Raw genomic sequence first — 20,752 nt, 5'->3', positions numbered from 1 at the left:
TGTGTGTGTGTACGTGCGTGCGAGCGTGTGTGTATGTGCAAGCGTGTGTGTACGTGCGTGTGTGTGTACGTGCATGTGTGTGTGCATGTGTGTGTGCACGTGTGTGTGTACGTGCGTGTGTGCGTGTGTGTGTGCGTACGCGCGTGTGTGCGTGCATGTGTACGTGCGTGCGTACGTACGTGCGTTTGTACGTGCTCCATTTAATCCTTGGCAATTAAGACAATCCTGGTTTTGGGGTGACATTTTTAAAGTTCAGGATCGTCTTATACGCTGGCATGTACGGTAGTTTGAGTTCCTTCCAAATGAATGCCATGCAAATGAAATAATGATAATGGCTGACAATCTATGTGATTTATGTGGACTCAGTACCTAAGTTAGCCATAGTGCCTAAAAAGCAACACTTAATTTCTAAACTTCCTCTCACAAGCTGCATTAAGATACTTTGTGGGTCCCTAAAAATCAGTGGTCTATATTGACCCCTGGGAGTTGATGGGACTATCCAAGGGGTCAATAAATCACTAGGGTATAGAGACATTTATTTATTTATTTTACATGTTTGGGGGTCGATGAAAGATCAAGGATTCCACAAAGAGGTCGATGATTTAAAGAGTTTGCCGACCCTACTATAAATGATGTACATATTTTTTCCCTAGTACATCTTTGAATCGTGTCCTGCAAATAAACATTTCTCATTCTATAATTCAATAAAGTTAATATTTTGCATTTGTGTTTGCATGCAAAATACTGTTTCACAAGCTTGCTTAGATTCATAGACGATTGTAAATTAAATCTAATTGCATTTATGTTTTAAAATATACAAAGTACAAGAAATGAGAATTAAGATCCAGAATATGACCTAAATGATGCTCAATAGAACAAAAGCAGTAAGCTGATGTTAAAAAGGAGGAAAGTGAATTAAAATGACAGAGACTTGGGAGCTGGTGGTTGTTGTGGAGGTGGTTGAGGTGAGTTCAGCAACTTGGTTGCCATAGATGTGACAATGAACTGAGGATTGAAGGAGTAAAGATGTCATGCATGGTTTTCAGGGTGGAGTAGGTATAGAGGTTGGTAGTGCCATGGAGATGGAAAGTTTTGTAAATGAGGAGAAATTTTTTTAAATCAATGCATTGCTTTAATGAGAAACAACGTATTCATAAGGCATCAGGGCAATGGATGAATGGAACTTAATTTGGGTCAGGGAGGATTTTTTTTTCCTTCATTTTCCACCAGTTGTCCTGTGATATTAACAAAATAGCTCACACATGAAGCCACAGTGAACAGAGGTAGATTTTGAGCTGGCCAATAGATAGTGAGCAGCACGTTTGGCCTAGTGGTTAGTACAATATCTTTACAGCGCCTGCGATCGGGACCAGGGTTTGAATCCCATGCTGTCTGTAAGGACTTTGTACGCTCTCCCCGTGTCTGTGTGGGTTTTCTCCGGGGACTCCAGTTTCCTCCCACTGTTCGAAAAGTATCAGGGATGTAGGTTAATTAGGTGTAAATGAGCTGAAATGGCCTGTTGCCGTACTGTATATCTAAATTTAAAAAGTTTAAATTTAAAATACTTGTCCACAAAAATGTAGTAATCTCATTAGTAAACTACTAATTATGTTTAGGTTGTGATTTTCAAGGTTGTTGAAATATTCACATTTCAAATTAAAAAGTTAACTTTAGACATACAGCCCGGTAACAGGCCCTTCCAGCCCATGAGCCCCTGCTGCCCAATTACCCCAATTAACCTACAACCCCGGTATGTTTTGATTGGTGGGAGGAACTTGGAGTAACCAGAGGAAACTCATACATACTCAGGGAGATTGTACAAATTCCTCACAGCGCTGGATTTGACCCCCAAGTCGGTGGCACCGTAATAGCATTACACTAACTGCTACACTAACTGTGGCCCCCAAGTAGTAATATACCTGAAATGTTTCAAAAGAGAAATGAAGGTGGAAACTTTTCAATCTTTTACAACCAAAAGTAATGGTACAATGCTGTGGAGCACTGTTAGACAGAACCAGACACACACAAAGTGAAGACTGTACAACAGGCTTTAATCAATAAAGACTTCCACAGAGCCAGGCTGGCTGTGGCTGCAGTAACTCTGAGGGAGACTTCGGAGGCCAGCGCAGACTTATATCCCGAAGGGTGATTGATACCCGACCGGGTGGGGCTTGATCCATTCAGGCCAACTGATTGACAGCCGGCCAGGTGTTGTCCTGTCCCCCTTACACTCCTGCAGGTACAGAGGTTGCCCCCTGCAGTAGGCCGGTGGTGTACCACCACAAATGTTCAAATACATATTTTGTTCTTTGGTACCTGCAGTCTGCACCTTTTTTTTGATAAATTCCATATTTTAACTTGGATAGAATAGATGCTTTCTTGAATAGATGAGTAAATTCAAATGGTAGCATGGAAACAATAAAGACAGTATAAGAAAAATACACTGGTGTAAAACCTTCCACTGTTACTTCTACAGTTTTAGTTTAGATTATGAATGCTTAGGATACACATTGATCACTATTAACAATGTCCTGAATTTTGAGATCAGCTGACCTTATTTTACAAGGCTGTAGTGTATGTAAAACTATGATAAATATGTATGATGCCGGGTGGGGGGGGGAAAGGGTTTTGAGAGATAAATAAACTAGTTGCACGTCTGAGTTTCTGGATAAACTCTGCATTGCTAAACTTCATGTACGCCACAAAGAATTTCCTTCCGATTTCTCTCAGTTCTTGCTCTCTCACTTCATTACCCTGAATACTTGTACTATGTACTTTTTCCTATTGAGGAGATTTGCACAGAGTTTTCCTTTGTATGACACTCACCATTTCTGCTGAATCAGGTTTCGGTCTTGACAATATGTTCTTTATATGAGATAGCCAGAATTTTCAAACAGTTTAAAATAAGCGTTTTTTTTATACCCTTTGTGCTTTCAGATTAACAAAGGTAAACCAGTATCCCTTATGTGTTGTCTTACTGTCAGCCTGCAAGGTGGCTTGGGTTCAATATATTCAAAGTTGAAATGAATAGATTTTTGGTGTCCAAGTAATGTGAGGATCATTTAGATGATTGAAGAGGAAAAAAAATCAGCCAAAGATTTTCTGAATGGTGAAACAAGCTCAAAAGGTTATGTGCCATTTTACCCCTATTTCTTACATTCTTATGCCCTGAAACTTTTGGACTCTGGCCAGTTTTAACCTTCCATAATATGTGCTCTGTACCGGGCCCATGGATATTCCTTTACAGATCAAACACCAGTACGAAACAGTTGGTTGTTGGGTATAAAACCAGCCCCAGACCTGGAGTATATGCGCTTGTTGGTAGTTCCAAAAAACCAGCTCATGGAGTATATTTGCTTGTTGGTAGTCCCTGAAAACTGGGACACAGAGTCCTAAACCATACCTCGACCCAGGGAGAGATGGGAGCAGGCCTTTGATACATTACCGTTTTTTTTTTGTTGTTCAAAAAACTTACCTATTTTGTTGCTCCATTCTGGAATGAGGCATTAGTGTCAAAGCTGATAGTAACCAGGGTGTGTCTGGCAAACCATTTCTGGCTTTGCTCTGTAGCCATAAATATCGCTGCAGAATTTGGGATATTTTTGTTCGGACACTCTGCTGAACTGGAGTTATTTCATGCATCTTGCTAAACTGCAAATAGGAAAACCACTTCTTGAATACCTTTGATGGACATGCTGAGACTCCTCTTTCTCTTCGCTCTTCTTGAAGATTACTGCTCACTTCTCTTTTTGTAGTAACCCCCGGGACTTGTTGAAAATGGTTGTGATTACACATCAGATGTGAACAAAAGAAATTGTGGATTCACAAGCATTACTGAAAGGATACTGTCTGTTCCATGGGCCTAGTTACAATCCTGCAGCCCAAGGCACTACCCAAGCAAAAGATTGTTCTCACCTCTAATGCCCTTACAAAATAGTATTAGGTGTACCTCCTGCTACAAATTTGCATTCTGGTAGAAAATTGATTACACTTTCATTTAGGATTACCAGATTTGACAAGTAGAGATACAGGACATCTTGTTTAAATTTAAATCAACTGATTTCTAATTTGCACATACATTAGTAAATTGAGATAAAACCTATATAAAAATTTTGGTAACACACTCATCTGTATGAAATAAAAAATGTAATCAGCTTAACTTTACAAAGGTGAGAACCTGTTACCAAAATATTAATTTCTTATCCAATTAAAATATAATTACAAACCTTTAATTATATTTCACTGATGACTTGGCTCTCCTTTAACAGGTCCTTGATTTGTAGAACTTATGAAATTCCTTGCACTGACCGTCTGTGTTCCATTTACATAGCTTCTGCTGTGGTCACATCCAACTTCTTTCATTCTTTTGTCCATTGAACATTCATTAACGGGAAGACACCCTCAACATTAGCATTATGAGCCGATATGCTGAACATGTACTGGCATAAAATCAACAATTGCTCTTCCAATTTAATTTGTTGAAACACAGAATGCAATTTTGGAATCAGAAAATACTGTGGTCTTCGGGTAACTTCCTTCAATGTAATGGAGTTATTTAATTTTAATGAAGTAGTGCAAATGAAGAAGTTTAATTCAAGTAGTACAAAAAAATTATTGAAAACTGCTGAATTTTGCAATTTAAAAAAAAAATCTTAATACGGGAGATTTAAGATGTCCTGATAAACTTAATTCAGGACACCAGATGAAATCATTAAATACAGGACACGGTCCTGTACATACGGGACGCCTGGCAACCCTACTTTCACACCAAAAAAATGGGTATGCAATTGTGGATTACCTGAGGACATTGAAAGAGTATTTTACAGTTTGATTCTCACTAATGACAGGACACCACCTAGTGGTCAACCTTGAATTCTGTCAGTTACCTGAGGATTGCCAGTCTTCAGAACTTGTTCAATTTACCAATGGGAGGTGAATGGCCTCCAAGAATCTTCCATCATTTTATCAGAGCTTCAGTGGAAACCGCATTTATGCAGATGGTGCAATGGCTGAATACCTTAGGTTTGGGTGGCATTGCGGTTAGCATAATATTGATACAGTGTCAGTGACATGGGTTCGAATCCGGTGTTGTCTGTAAGGAGTATGCACATTCTCGTTGTGTCTGCGTGGGGTTTCCTCTCACCGTTAAAAACATACCAGGGATGGAGGACGATCGGGTGTAACTGGGCAGACACGGGCCTGTTACTGTGCAGTATTTCAGCAAGTAAATGAGGTAACCCAACAAGTGAAGTGTCAGAGTGATGCAGGTGTTAGAGCTGCTACCTCCCAGCATCAGTCCTGGGATCAGTCCCAACTTTAGGTGCTGTCTGTGTTGAATTTATATATTCTTCCTGAGACCACATGGGTGCTTCAATTTCATCCCAAGTTTGAAATGTTACATTTAGGCATAGAGCACAGATCCTTCCATCCCATGAGCCTGAGCTGCCCAATTACACCCAATTAACCTACAATTCCCATAGGTTTCAAAGGGTGGGAGGAAACCAGAGCACCTGGAGAAAACCCACAAGACACAGGGAGAACGTGCAGACTCCTTACAGACAGTGCTGGATTCAAACCCCTGGTTGATGCTGCTGGAACATCATTGAGCTAACCACTACATTAACCATACTAACAATACTGCCCTAAATTTCAAGGATGTGCAGGTTGATAGGTTCATTGGCCACCCCAAGCACGGAAGTGAGAATTGGAATCTAAGATGAATTTAAAAGAATTTTAAAAATGGAATTGACGTAGAATTGGAAAACCGGTCAGTGTAGACTTGGTGAGCCTTCTGTTTCTGTGTTGTATAACTCCATGAATTCAAGTGTAGAATTCAATTAAAAAACATACACTGCATTCAACTTGAGCCGATCCTTGAACCTGTTAATTAATATTTGTTTGTATTCCTGGTGCATGACACAATAAGCCTGTTAAAAATGTGTTTTTGGTTCAGGGACTCTGATATGGCTTCAAGGAAGAGTTGTTGCCATGTTTCTCCTGAATGTGTATCTTGGTTTCAACATTTAACTCATTCCACTTTAAGACCTGGCAAGTCAAACTCCTTTCCATTGAATTGTTCCTAGACTCTTGAATTTTCCCATCTAACAGTTGGAGCACTGATAGAGTTTCTACTTTTTAAACGGTGCTGTGCCATTTACACTACACTCTCAAATTTTGTATCTTTAATCTTTATATTTTTATATTTTTGGGCAGGGCAGCCAGTGAGTGAATGCCTCGCTGCCCAACACCTGTCAACTGAAGGCTTCATGCTGCCTGTTTTGTGAAATGTCAGGGTGCTTGACATAAACTTCCTACAGGAACAGGAAGTCTTGGTCTAACATTGAAATGATAATGGTAAAAAGGTCATGGCACTATCATTTGGCTCTAGTGTGACCTCTGAGGAAAATCATACTTGTGGATAGGCCAGAGAGCTTGGTAGCATTGTGTTCTGAGATTTTGTTGTTCCTATGTGAGACAATTCCAGAAACCTCAGCTGGGGCACAAAGGAGATTGTTTAGACTTAGATTCTAGTCTTTAGTGGTGAATAATACAAATTGAAAGAAGATTACTGTATGTAATGGCCCTGGTGCCATTACTGTATTTGTAACTCACTGACAAAAGGCAAAGGAGGAAAAACCCAACACCCAACCCCAACCAACCAATTTTCCCTTGCAACCGCTGCAATCGTGTCTGCCTGTCCCGCATCGGACTGGTCAGCCACAAACGAGCCTGCAGCTGACGTGGACTTTTTACCCCCTCCATAAATCTTCGTCCGCGAAGCCAAGCCAAAGAATAGATATTGGTAAATTTGACCTCGAAAAATTTATATTTATTTTGTTTGGAAAGGTACAAGTATTTTAAGGTCAATAAGTGACCTTGAATCCTAAAAAAAATCTATAATTTTACATTTTAATTTAATTTTGACATACAGCACTGTAACAGGCCCTTCCAGCCCACGAGTCTGTGCTGCCAAAATACACACAATTAACCTACAACCCCCCCCCCCATACGTTTTGAAGGGTGGGAGGAAACCGCAGCACCCAGGGGAAAACTACACACACATAGGGAGAATGTACGAATTCCTTACGGACAGTGCCGGATTTGAACCCATGTCACAGGTGCTCTAGCACTGTTGCGCTAACCATGCCGCCCCACTCAAAGATAGTAAACTTTTCAAGTAAATTATGCTGTTAAAAGTAAATTATACTGTTAAATACTTTAAAGCATCAGTCACATCTGGTTGCATTCCCTGCAATAAGGATCTAACTCTGGGCCTATGGTTTGATAATGATCTGAACAGAAACTACTTCTCTCATAAATTATATTTTCATCTTCTCATAAACAACCAAAGTATCAAATTCTGTGTATGTCTGGTTAAAATCAAACATTTTTCCCATTAATGTCTTTCAGTCTTCCCTAAACCTGCTGTAGCCACCACCATTTCACTGTAGAAGTGGGATATTCCTGCCTGGACCAACATACGACAAGATACATCACACCATATAGATCTCAGTGAGAGAATGTTTTGAACAAGGGAAATCCAAACAATCTCTCCATTATCTTGAGCAGCCAAACCATTGCTGAATTGACCCCTATTTTACCTCTAGTGGTGCAATGAATCTGTCTTGACCTTGTGATGTCTCTGAAAACTTTGACAGTCAGCAAAACCTTTTCCCCTGCTTTTCCATTCAGAGACATGCAAGGCATATAAAGATCAAAGGAAATATTTCTAGAAGGTTAAACGTTAAAACAAAATTAGCTAAAGCATCTAAAATATTATTATAAATAATTCTTTCTTTGGCTTGGCTTCGCGGACGAAGATTGATGGAGGGGGTAAAAAGTCCACGTCAGCTGCAGGCTCGTTGGTGGCTGACAAGTCCGATGCGGGACAGGCAGACACGGTTGCAGGGGAAAATTGGTTAGTTGGGGTTGGGTTTTTCCTCCTTTGCCTTTTGTCAGTGACTGGGGTGGATTGGACCACTTCCCGAGCAGAGCTCTCCGCAACCCTGAGTGGGGTACTTGGTAGTTCCTGGCTCACTTGAGGCATCAGATCCTCAATTCCAATGAGTGCCTGGTCTCTGATCAAGCCGGTGTCTTCTCCGCCATCAGGGTATGCCACGTAGGCATACGTTGGGTTGGCGTGCAGCAGGGGTCTGTCTTGTTCCTCCTCACATGCTTTCTCAGCAGGACTGGCCCTGGTGCTGTTAGCCAAGCCAGGAGAGCAGTCCCTGACGTGGATTTCCTCTGGATCGTAACTTAAGCTTGTGAAGTGTTGCTTTGGTCCCTGTGCAGAGGAGCGACCTTATAGAGTAGAGCACTGTGGGTAGGACTTCTTGCTAGCGTGAGTCTAGAAAGCCTTTGGACCAGAGAGCCAATTTCATGGCCTTCCATACAGTCGTGTTCTTTTTTTCAACTTGTCCGTTCCCCTGTGGATTGTAGCTAGTCATCCCGCTTGAGGCAATGCCCCTTACGAGCAGGTACTGGTATAGCTCTTCATTCATAAATGATGAGCCTGGTCGCAGGGATATAGTTGGGATACCCAAACAAGGTGCAAGGCTCTGATGATCATGGTGGTGATCATGTCTGGGCAGGGGATGGCGTACAGAAAACGTGAGTACTTGTTGAGAAAGTACACGTTTCCATTGGTGGAAGGGAGGGGTCCTTTGAAATTGACACTGAGTTGTTCGAAGGGGCGGGATGCCTTTATCAGGTCCTGCCAGGTATTTGTGGAGTGAAAGCCAGAAATCCTGGGTTTATTTTGGGGTAGGTGAGGGAGGAGCCAGCCATCTGAACAATACATAGACAGTAAATTCCAGTTCATTGCAGACATTAAACTTAAAGCTAAATAATTTAAAAATGGTTAACATTGTTGCCCCTGAAGTCTCAGCTCTATAATCCCATTGAAAACAATGAGGTCTCAGACCCTGCACCACCTGCATGAGATCTCCCTTGGCAAAGGATCCAAGTGGGGAATTTCAGCAAGACTCAAGACACAGCAGATCTGGACTCACTGCCAGTTGAATGGTCAAATGCCAGCAGTTCAGATCAGTCTCACTGTAACTTTTGGATTTCAAATTTATACACAAGTTAAAAGCAGATAAATGTTGGAAACCAGAGTTTCCACATTATTTTGTTATAATTGCACAGAGTACTGTATTTTTTTCATCACACTCTTTCTGGCTGCCATTGCTTGGTGTTAGAAATTATTACATAATAAAATTCCAGGACAGCACAAAGAAATAAATTCTTTTATTTCCTTTAGTTCTCATTTTTTTGCTCTAAAATTTCACAGAGCATCATCTTTAGCACAATTTTTTTTAAAAATGTGCTTTGTGCTGCCTGTAACAGTCAGAGTCCATGATACTAATGAAAACTACCAAAAAAGATAAGAAGCACAAGACAGATCTGGGTTAAAACAGTAATTCAATTCCAAAATTTAATTCAATCCAGAATTCAAGCAACCAGCAGCTTCAAGCAACCAGCATAAAAATTGAGGACAATAAATTTAAAAAAAATAAATAAATAGGATTAAAATAAGGAAGTCAGGAAAACACGAACGGGTCCTCATCGAGGACTCAGCAGGGGATAGGGTCAAGAATTTCAAATTTCTGGATGTCAACATCTCCAAGGATCGGTCCTGGAGCCTCCATGTCGATGCAATCATGAAGAAGGCTCGCCAGCAGCTACACTTTATGAGATGTTTGAAGAGATTTGGTAAGGAGGGCATTCTGGCTAAGTGCCAATGCTCAGGACAAGAAAATGCTCCAGAGACTTGTTAACTCAGTCTGTGACATCACAGGCACCAGACTTAAAGCTAAATCAAGGACATCTACAAGAGGCGGTGTCTTAAGAAAGCAGCCTCTATCCTCAAGGCCACCCAGGCCATGCCCGCTTCACTCTGTTAACCTTTGGGGGAAAAGTCCAGGAGCCTGAAGATGAGCACTCAGTGGTACAAGGACAGCTTCTTCCCCGCTGCCATCAGATTCCTGAATGAGCAATGAACCAAAGACACTGCCTGGCTTTGACTTTTCGTGCACTTTTTAACATTTATTTTTGTAAGATGATTTATATAAATGTTTCCACTGTGAGGCTAATTCATAGGACAAATTTTGTGACTTCATCATGACAAATTCTGAATCTGATTCTGAAAATAATAGGTAAAAATATATGTTTAAAATTGTGAAAGTAAATCTTCTCTAAAGTAACACAAACCTTTGGTGAAGATGGGATCAATATTCATCCTGCGGAGTGCCTTGGTTGCAGCAGCTGTTTGAATAAAGCTGTGTTTGAATAAAATGGTGTTGCCCAGGATGAAGACCTGGTTGATGCCGCTCTCTGTTGGGGTGACCCCCTTAAAGTGTTTCTAAATCCCCGCTTCGCAAGAGTCAGAGGCTTTATCTGTAAACTTGGGGGAGGGGGGGTTTTAATTATCTATCGTCTTATTGTTCATCTTTCGGATTGGCTCGGTGGAAGGGGAGGAACCTGCAGATGCAGCGACGGATAAATGTTTTCAAAGAATGTGACTGAAAATAAAGTAAAATGCCTTAAAATTTATATATTCATGCAAGTGAAGTTTGTTCAGTATTTTTGTCTTTGAGACAGTTTATTCTTAAGGCAGGTGTATTAGTTCGGCATTGTAAGAGTAAGTCTCAAGGAACCAGAAAATACACTTATCTAACATCTACCAATCCCCATAGTTGCCGGATAACAGGGGTTTTACTGTACATGTTTAACTGACCAACTCTTCATACATCTCAAGGATTGACTATTTAATATTCCTGCAATGGGAGAGACTAAAATACCTTTATCATTTATCACCTTCTTGCTTCTGCAACAGAGCCAAAAATACATTGGTGCTGTGTTGTGTTGATTCAGCAAGGTGATAATATTTTTGCATAAGATACCATAGATGCTCTGTAGTTAGTAAGGGATTACTTCAGGTGGTATGTGAGTGGGGGAAAACAAGGCTGAGATCCACTGGGCTAGGAGATGATGATTTTTCCTTTAACAACGGTGGTTTAGTGATTATGGGAAATCTCAGTAATGCGATACTTCAGTTACACACTATTTACAAGTCCAAATTACAACATTGCGTCACCATCCAAAATGCACTTGAGTCCCTGTCGTGCCCATCTGTCCTGGATATTCCCCATTATAACTGAGGATACTGTGCGTTCCTTCTCAGGTAACAGGAGCATGGACATAATCCCAGATGAAGGACAGGTAGTCAGCCCAGAATGAAGCAGAGAGGAAGTGATGGGGGACATGGTAGAGGAAGGAAAGGAAGGGAGTGGGAGGCTAAAGCAAGAATAGTGTAGGTGACAGGCAGGAAGAGAGGGTAGGGAAGGAATAGAGAAAAACTAATTTAACATCACTTTGGAGCAAAGGGTGACTTTTTCTCAACAAAGATGTCCTGCTCTCAGCGGTGGTCCAAAGTTAATGTTAAAAGGAGTTCATGGATACAGCATGAGCTAAGTTGCCATTCACAGTATCCTTGACCATAATACTGGTTTAGTAAAATACTGCCTCCACTGACAGATCCAGTCCAACAATACACATCACTGAATGTTCTTTTTTCAGAATCAATCAGAATCTATTGATATGAACACGTCAAGAAATTCATTGTTTTGCAGCAGGACCACAGTGCAAACATTTATACATAACCTTCTTACAAAATAAATAAAAGATAGTAAAAGTCAATTTAAAATATAAAATATTAATTTTTAAAAAAGATTGAAATAACTGCACTGTAATAAGGGCGGCAAGGCTGGAGTCACGAATAGTGCACGCATTTACAGTGCAAGTGATCAGGACTGGACCTGGGTTCGAATCCCAAGCTGTCCGTAAGGAGTTTTCACACCCTTCAAAAATGTACCGGGGTGTCGGTTAATAGGTAGCACAAACATGTAGGGCTGAATTGGCCTGTTACTGTGCTGTATGTCTAATATAAATTTAAACAGGCATTTTTGACTCACAAGTCTGTGTGGCCCAATTACACTTAATTGACCTACAAACGCTGGTACATTTTGAAAGGTGGGAGGAAACCAGAGCCCCCAGGGAAAACCCACGCAGACACGGGAAGAATGTACAAACTCCTTACAGACAGTATGAGATTTTGGTTCCAATCACTGGCGCCGTAACAGCAATGTGCTAATCACTTATGCAAATTGTGGCACCTATCAGATTCCTGAATTGTTCATTCAGGAATCTGATGGCAGAAGGGAGGAAGCTGTCCTTGTACTGCAGACAGCTCGTCTTCATGCCCCTGTACCTTTTTCCCAATGGTAGCATTGGGAAACGGTATGGCCTTGGTGATGGGAGTCCTTGAGGATAGAAGCTACTTTCTGAAGACACCGCCTCTTATAGATGTCCTCGATGGAGTGAAGTCTGGTGCCCATGATGTCACAGGCTGAGTTAACAAGTTTTTTTTCTTGTCCTGAGCATTGGCACTTCTATACCAGACAGTGATGCAACTATCCAGAATGCTCTTTACGATACATCTGTAGTGTTTCGGTGACACGCCGAATCTCCTCAAACTCTTCACAAAGTATGACTGTTGGCAAGCCTTCTTTTTGATGCATGAACAAGGAGGCTCGAGGCCAGATCCTCAGAGATGTTGACACACAGGAATTTGAAGTTCTTGACCCTCTCTACTGCTGACCCCTCGATAAGAACTGGTTCGTGTTCTCCTGAAGCCCACAATCATCTCCTTGGTTTTGCTAATGTTGCATGCAAGGTTGTTGTTGTGACAGCACTCAACGAGCTGAACTATCTATATGCTTCTTCAATGCTCTCTGCGATTCTGCCGACAACCGTGGTATCATCGGCAAATTTGTATCTAGCATTTGAATTGTGTCTGAAACACAGTTATAGGTGTAGAGTGAGTAGAGCAGTGGGCTAAGCGTACATCTTTGAGGTGAGCCTGTGTTGATTATCATTAAGGAGAGATGTTGTTTCCAATTCATACTGACTGTTGTCTTCTTGTGTTATGTGAATTCAGTCATAATATATTTTTGTTCATACATTAGCATTCACTCATTTACGCTGTGTGTTAATATGTTTCTGAATTGAAAACAATTTTCTATGTGCAACTCAAATGGAGTACAAAACATATTGTACATGAATCAATGTAGCTATTAGCTTAAGGCTAATGTCAGAAAGCCACCCACAAACCCTTCATTCATAGATCTGCTGATACACAACATTCATTTAATGATTAAAATTACATTTATTACAATTTCACCATTTTATGAAAGACCAATATTTTTCTTCAAATAATTAATTTCCCCTGACAAATACAAATTTCTTATATACAAATATATCAGGGAAAATAGTCCAGCCAGCCACAGAGTTTCTGTGCCTGTGCTTCATTAAAATCTCGGCTGTGAAGTATGATTCAATCTATCTTTTGAGCACGACAGGTGTCAAATTGATTCCAAAGCAGCAGAGATACAACAGTGTCACGGTGAAGTGATTGAACGAGCAGCTAGAATTCTGGATCATTGTTTCAGAAACACAAGTTTGAATATTATCCACAAACCAATTTAATTAAATGTGGAATTAAAGATGTTGGTCTCAGAACCACCAACCATGAAGGACAATCTGGTTCATTCATGTTCTTCAGGAAGGAACCTACCACTCTCTTCCAGTCTGATCTGAGTGTAACGCAGACAACCAGTGTGCCTGATTCACAATTGTCCCCTTAAATGGGGGCAATTAGGGGTGGACAATAAATGCCGAATTCAACGGTGGTCTCCACGTACTGAGGATATGCATGTGTGCACATTGGAATGCAAGTTTCATTTGATGGCCTTCTTAATAAAGATGCTTTTATGTACAAATTTATCACTGATGGAAGAGTGCAGAGTAGGCAGGTTATTAGTCATTCAGTGCAACGTACATTGCTTATTTGAGTCAAATTGCAGTAAACAGTCCAGCAAATATTTTGCTAATCTTGCATGGCACTATTCAAATTTAACAGAATATTTGTTCTGGTGCCTGCCTACATTTTTCTCATACTTTGATGAAGGGTTCAAGCCTGAAACATTCATTATGTATCTTTATCTTTGCTATATAAAGTACACTGTTTGACCTGCTGAGTTTCTCCAGCACCGTGTTTTTACTTTATGATACCCCAATAGTGCTCTTTCAAGGGACTGTGAACATATTTTGACCGATTTTTCCAGGCTGTTGCTTAGAACGTGCAAATGTTTAGTGCTTTCTAGGGTTATTAAACTATGAAGAGATAGGTTGGGTTCTGAATTCTAAACTGATACCTCTTATTATCTCTTAAATGTGGTTGTGTTAATAGGGGTTCTCCTTGAAGGGTGAGCTGCTCTGTGGAGTGGGCTGGTGGAAGAGGAACTCTCAATGGAAGGCACAATATATATATTTTCACAGATTGTAGACTTTGTAAGTACTGTATAATGAAATTTGAATAAAGCATCAATGGAAAATGTCAAAGTGTATTTAGGGGCCAAACCTTGGGTTTTGGGTGCTTGTATGCTTGATTCAAAATACAGGTCATGTTTTGATATTCCCTCTTACCCGATGCAGACTTCCTCGGGAAAGCAAACATCTGTTCATGAGGCGTGTTGTTAGTGACCATACGTAAAAGTGACTGGATGACGTGGAGTGTGTCTGGAGGACTTCTTGCCATTGGGAGATGGGGAGGCTCTGTGACCTCAGTGTCAGGAGGATGATTTTCCAGATCATGGCATTCTCCCTTTCCACTTGCCCATATTTCCTCTTGGGTTGTAGCTGGTGGTCCTGCTCATGGCAATGCCCCTGAGCAGCAGGTTCTGCCACAGCTTATCACTCATGAATGGGGTCCCCCAGTCACTGTGGATGAAGCTGGGGTACCCAAAGAGCATGAAGATATTGTGGAGGGCCTTGATAACTGTGGCCATGGCATGGGATGGCGAAAGGGAAAGGGGCGTATTTGTTATAAGGAAGTAGACATTCCAGTTGGAGGAGGGGAGGGGCCCCTTGAAATCAATACTTAGGCACTGAAGGGGTGGGTAGCTTTGATCAGGTGCACCTTGTCTGGTCAGTAGAATTTCAGTTTGTATTTGGCGAAGACCTGGCAGTTTTTAGTCATTGTCAGGACTTCTTCAACAGAGTATGGTAGGTTCCGTGCTTTGATAAAATGGAAAAATCTAGTTACTCCAGAGTGACAAATGTTATTATCAAGGGTCTGCAGTCTGTTCATTTGGACACTGGCACAGGTCCCATGGGATAGAGCATCCAGAGACTCGTTAAGCTTGCCAGCCTGGTAGTTAGTTATAAGTGGACAATTCATTTCTCCACCTGAGGATCTTATTGTTCTTGATTTTGCTCCTTTGCTTATTATTAAACATGAATGCAACTGCTCACTGATTTGTGAGGAGAGTGAATCGTTTTCCGGTGAGCTAGTGCCTCCACTGGCATACTGCCTCCACTGGGCCTCCTTCTTGACAGAGGAGTGGCGAATTTCAGGGCCTGGAGGGTGTGTGAAGAAAAGGCTTGATTGAGTGTGGCAATCAGGACAAAGTCAGACGCATTGCTCTCCACCTGGAATGGTGTGGGCTCGTCTATGGCATGCATAGTTGCCTTGGCGACGTCATCTTTGATATAGTCAAATGCATCTTGGACCTCTGGGGCAGGGGAAATGTGGTGGCTTTGACTAATAGGCGAATCTTGTCCATAGAGTTGGGGACCCATTGAGTGTAATATGAGAAGAACCTGAGGCATCTCTTTAGTGCTTTGAGGGTACGTGGGAGAGGTAGCTCCAGCAATGGAGGCATGCGGTCAGGGTTGGGGGCCAATGCCACTGTTCTTGACCACGCAGCTAAGATTGTCCTCATTATAAGTAAAATTTAGGCATTTTGCTGCCTGGAGCAACTTATAGATAATTACATCATGATCTTTCAGGTCATGGCTACAGATGGTTACATTATCTAGATATGGGAAGGTGGCTTGTAGGTTATATTGGTCCACCATGAGGTCCATCTCCCCCAGAGACCCAGAGGAAGTGAGGGAGACGGGGCGAGTGGTGTATTAATACCACCTATCACCACGACGTCAAACATACAGAGAGCCTATACCTGAAATGGAGGCTGAAGAGCAGGTAATGGCACTGGTGGAGAATTGTTCAAGAAGTCTTCGGACTCAGGCAGATCTCCTGCGCAATGTTCACTGCCGAGTGTGGATAGGGGATTTTACAAATCATGCTCCTGGGTCATGGGCTGACAACATCATTGCAATGTCAACAGCCTGCCCCTTTGCAGCTCCTCTCAGTGGCATTGCTTTTATGGAGGAGGTGGAGTGATCTTGGTCCACCTCAGAGTGTCCCCTCTAGATGGATCGGAGTTCACCTGTCGAATCTGTCCTTGGAGCTTTTATGAAGGTAAGTGAAGCGATGTAAAGGTGAAGAATATCTACCTTTATATTGGCTTTTTATCCCACTATAATAAAAAAAAAGTCTATAGTTTCATGCTTTGGACACAGGGTGGTGCTGTATTTTCTGTTCTCCAAAGATTGCTTCCAACAAAAAGTAATTAATTTCTGAATTTTCAGCTAAAATGTTGGTATTTTAAATAATGTTTTTTCTTCTATTAAAAGATTAACACGTATACATTTAAAAATAAATTTCACTTCAAATTTAGACATACAGCATAGTAACGGGCCATTTTGGCCCACGAGTCCATGCCGCCCAATTTACATCCAATTAACCTACAACCCCAGGTACATTTTGAACAGTGGAAGGAAACTGGAGCTCCCGGGGAAAACCCACCCAGATACGGAGAGAATGTAATATTACGAGCTCACGTTTTAGTAACGTGGGATTATCACTGTAAGGGATAGTATAGACAGGAGGAACTGAATGGAGACAGTTAACATTTAACATTTCACATAAGCACCATCTCAACACAAGTCACAGCCGAGCGACAATTCAATACGTTGGAAGAAGTGAGGGAAGGTTTGCCATAGTCTGTTCCAGATTCAATACATTTGCAAAGACACTGTGATTTTGCAAGGGAGAACCATTCTGATGGCTGGAGATAAAACAGCTTTTTGAAGCAGCTCTTGTGGCCAGCCATTTTGTGGAATTCAAAGCAAAGCATGCTCTGTGAATGACTGGGCCTTTTCGGTGGATTGATCTGTGCCAGGAGGGTCTTTTGCGAAACAAAGTGTTTCATTTTGATTGTGACCAACAGTGAAGGTCATTTGGAGAGACCGGTGCCAGGGTCTTGGGTGCTTCATGGAGGCTGCCCAGTTCAAGTCTTGCCTACAAAAGGACCAGGAGTGTTATAACCACAGCTCATGTGGATGGACATTTCTTTAAAGGCAACACAGGCAGCCACAACTCCAGTCTTCCCATCAGTTCAACATTAATTCTGGGCATCAAATTTCAAAAGCCTATGCTTCAACACTGAATTTGAAAGGCTGAATTTTGAAGTAACCTTCTAGATTTTGGCCTGGACCATAATGGTTTGGGTATATCACACCCACCCACACACTAGTATATCTGAGCATGAATGGGGATAGATTTAGTGTTAAGGACAGTTTAAGAGTTAGAAATAAACACTATCTGGTTCATTGTCTATTACTGCTCATTACACGCAGTTTATAGCAGTACCAATTCCTTACAGTATTCGAATCCCAGTCCCAACCGCTGGCAGTGTAAAGATGTTGTGCTAACTGCTGCTAGACCAACCATGCATTCACTGTAGGTGCTTTGGAATGGCCAGAAGCAGTTTTATTGGAAATCTTTGGTCTTTTTTAATGCTCAATGCCCATTCTTTCCATCTCCATTGTGCACGATTCTTAGATATGCACCTGAAAAATTCTCTCAGAGAGCCAATTGGAAGAATGTTTCTTTCCTTGCATCTCAAGTGATTTAAAAAAAAATGTTTTAACAAATACAAGAAAACAACTTTCAAAATATTTTTGTACAATATATATTAAATGCTTCATTTGTTTCAAAAGAAAGTCTGAGATTAGAATTTTGTTTTAGTCAATTTTTGGACCTGAAATAAGTGGTCTTTTGACGATAAAAGGCTCATTGAATTAGGGTCACCATGATGCCAATGCTTTGTAAATGCCAAATTTATTACATTAAAATTCAATTCAGGACTCTCAAAATGAATAGACACATCAAGATAAAATATTAAACATTAATTATGCCAGTGTGTTATATTTTATGTTTTCTGAATTTCTTGAGGAACATCAAAAGCATTCAAGCACAAAAGCAGCAGATTTTAAAAACCAGTCACATGGACCACCTGGTCCATTCCAGTGTTTAGGACACAGATCCCAGAACTTCTCCCATTTCTCTCAGAATTACAAACACCAGGAAGAAAGTTCAGGCCTCAGGAGGTGACAGAACAAAAATGGACTTTCTGAAAACTGCACCAGAATTGATGACCAAATTAGTCAAATGTTAATATGGCACAAATGAATATATTGTAAGTTTCTGATAATTAAATGTAAATGATATGACAATAATGGAACTTTTACCTTTTACGTGGACAAAGGTGAGCAAGATGAGATAGAACTTAATCCTGACAAGAGGAAGATGATGTATATTGAGAGGACAAGTAAGATTAAGACATCCAAAACAAATAGTAGGACCATAGGGAGTACAGGTCTTGGCAACAAGCCCAAGGATTCCTGTGGTTGACACCATAGGTGAATAAGATGGTTAAGCAGGCATACAAGATCATGCATTCATTTGCTGGGGCATAGAATAAAAGATCAGAGAGGAGTGGCATAATTTTATGAAACATTGGTTAGGCTACCTCTGGAGAACTGTGTGCAGTTCTGCTCATTACATGGATATGAAAGACCTGATTGGACTAGAGACGATGCATAGGAGGAGATGCACCAAGATGTTGCCTATGGTTCAATTTGAGATTTAACAAGGAGAAACTAAAATCAGATGTGTTGGCACTACAGTGGAGTAAAGAGAATTACAATGGTATGAAAGAGGAACTGACCAAAGTAGATTTGAAGGGGGCACTCAAAGGGAAGACAGGAGAGCACCAATGGATGGAGTTTCTGCAAGAGATGAGGGAAGGTGCAAGGTAAATAAGTACTTAAAAGAGAGGAAATATTCAAATGGAAAAAAATGTCACAACCGTGGCTGACAAGAGAAAGCCAACATAAAGGCAAAACAGAGGGCATACAAGGAAGCAAAAATTAGAGGGAAGATAGACAAGTTTTTAAAAAACTTGCAGAAGGTAACTAAAACACACAAGAAATGAAAAGATGAAGTGTGAAACCAGGCTTGCAAAGAGGATACAAAAAGCTTCTTCAAGAATATAAAGAGTAAAAGAGAGGTGAAAGTAGAGGTAAGACCATTAGAAAATAATGCTGGAGAAATAATAATTGAAGATAAGAGGATGCCAAATGAAATAACTGAGTATCTTGCATCAGTCTTTACTGTGAAAAACATCAGCAACGTGCCAGAAGTCGAAGGGTATCAGAGAAGGGAATGAGTTCAGTTACTATTTCAAGGGAGAAGGTGCTCAAAAAGCTGAATGGCCTAAGGGTGGATAAGTCTCCTGGACCAGATGGGTAGAGATGAGGAGGCATTGGTAATGATCTTGCAGGAATTGATAAATTCTAGTATGGTTCAGGAAGAATGGAAAATTGCAAATGTCACCCCATTATTGGAGAAGGATGGGGGTAGCAGAAAGGAAATTATAGACTGGTAAGCCTGATGTTAGTGGTTGGGAAGATGTTGGAGTCAATTGTCAAGGATGAGGTTATGGAGTACTTGGAGCCAAAGCCAGCATGGTTTCTTTAAGGGGAAATTTTGCTTGGCAAACCTATTGGAATACTTTGAAGAAGTGACAAGCAAGCTAGATAAAGAAGATGCAGTGGATGTTGTGTATTTGACAAGGTGCCGCACATGATGCTACTTAACAGGAGACATAAGCAGTGGAGGTCTTCCCTGGAATTCCAGTCCCTTTGTGACTATTGAGCTCACTAGTCCGCTCTTCCTTCTTCTTCTTGATGATGTTCCAAACAGTTGATTTTGTTAATCCTAAGGTTTGGGGGATTCCTCTTACTGTTTTATTCTTGTTTTTCAGCCTCATAATAACTTATTTGTCTTTCATTGATACAACTCAGTGCCAGCGCTAAGAGGGGCATTCCCGGGTATTACCCTCCAAATTGTGACCCCCACCCGCAGCACTAGCATTGCTTGTGTCTTCCCTGATCAACTTGCTGACCTCGAGAAGCATCACCGCCATCCTCCAATGAGACCGAAGAGCTGCGATCATTGAAATTCAAATGATGAATGCCAACAACTGACCCCACACGTCAACTAATCTACAACTGAGTGCTCGGCTTTCTTCCTGAAGGCGCTCTGGCCATTGGACTTCGAATGACACCACAGACCACATCAGTGGTGTGATATTCACACAACCTGGGTTGTTGGTGCAGCAGGGTCAGTGCCGACAGGACAGGCAATCTCACATTGTGATGCTTGCCGATTTTCCCATTGGCTATTTTCCCGATAATTGAGTCTTTTCCCCACTCCAGTGAATCAACAAGTCATGATGTAAAGTTCAGTACCTGCAATGTGAGATCCCTCATGGACATCCCCAACAGTGGGTGGCCCAGTCAGCTGAGAAGGCGAAAGGTTGGACATTGACATTACCTCCCTGTGTGAGGGGTTCAGGAGAAGATCAAATGAAGGAACAAGAAGATGTATGCAGTTTGGAAAGGTAATCTGGAAGAAGAACTTGGTCTTCATGAGGGT

General features: G+C 41.2%; 1 protein-coding gene and 1 long non-coding RNA gene across 9 annotated transcripts in view; one reads left to right on the top strand and one right to left on the bottom strand.

Annotated features, from left to right (window-relative positions):
• The window catches only part of appbp2 (amyloid beta precursor protein (cytoplasmic tail) binding protein 2), a 299,366-nt gene that overhangs the window by 43,220 nt on the left and 235,394 nt on the right, over positions 1–20,752 (bottom strand). The gene's annotated exons all lie outside the window — the stretch shown is intronic.
• The window catches only part of LOC138749433 (uncharacterized), a 44,723-nt gene that overhangs the window by 1,811 nt on the left and 22,160 nt on the right, over positions 1–20,752 (top strand). For 3 of the 4 annotated variants that reach the window (XR_011348633.1, XR_011348630.1, XR_011348631.1), the window contains exons 2-3: positions 14,312–14,412; positions 20,119–20,717. This is a non-coding gene — a long non-coding RNA (uncharacterized lncRNA). The remainder of the gene's footprint in view (positions 1–14,311; positions 14,413–20,118; positions 20,718–20,752) is intronic. The other variant, XR_011348632.1, reaches the window with a different exon arrangement.

Source organism: Narcine bancroftii, chromosome 14, assembly GCF_036971445.1.
Source record: "Narcine bancroftii isolate sNarBan1 chromosome 14, sNarBan1.hap1, whole genome shotgun sequence".
NCBI classification, from domain to species: Eukaryota; Metazoa; Chordata; class Chondrichthyes; order Torpediniformes; family Narcinidae; genus Narcine; species Narcine bancroftii.
This window is presented reverse-complemented; position numbering and strand designations above follow the sequence as displayed.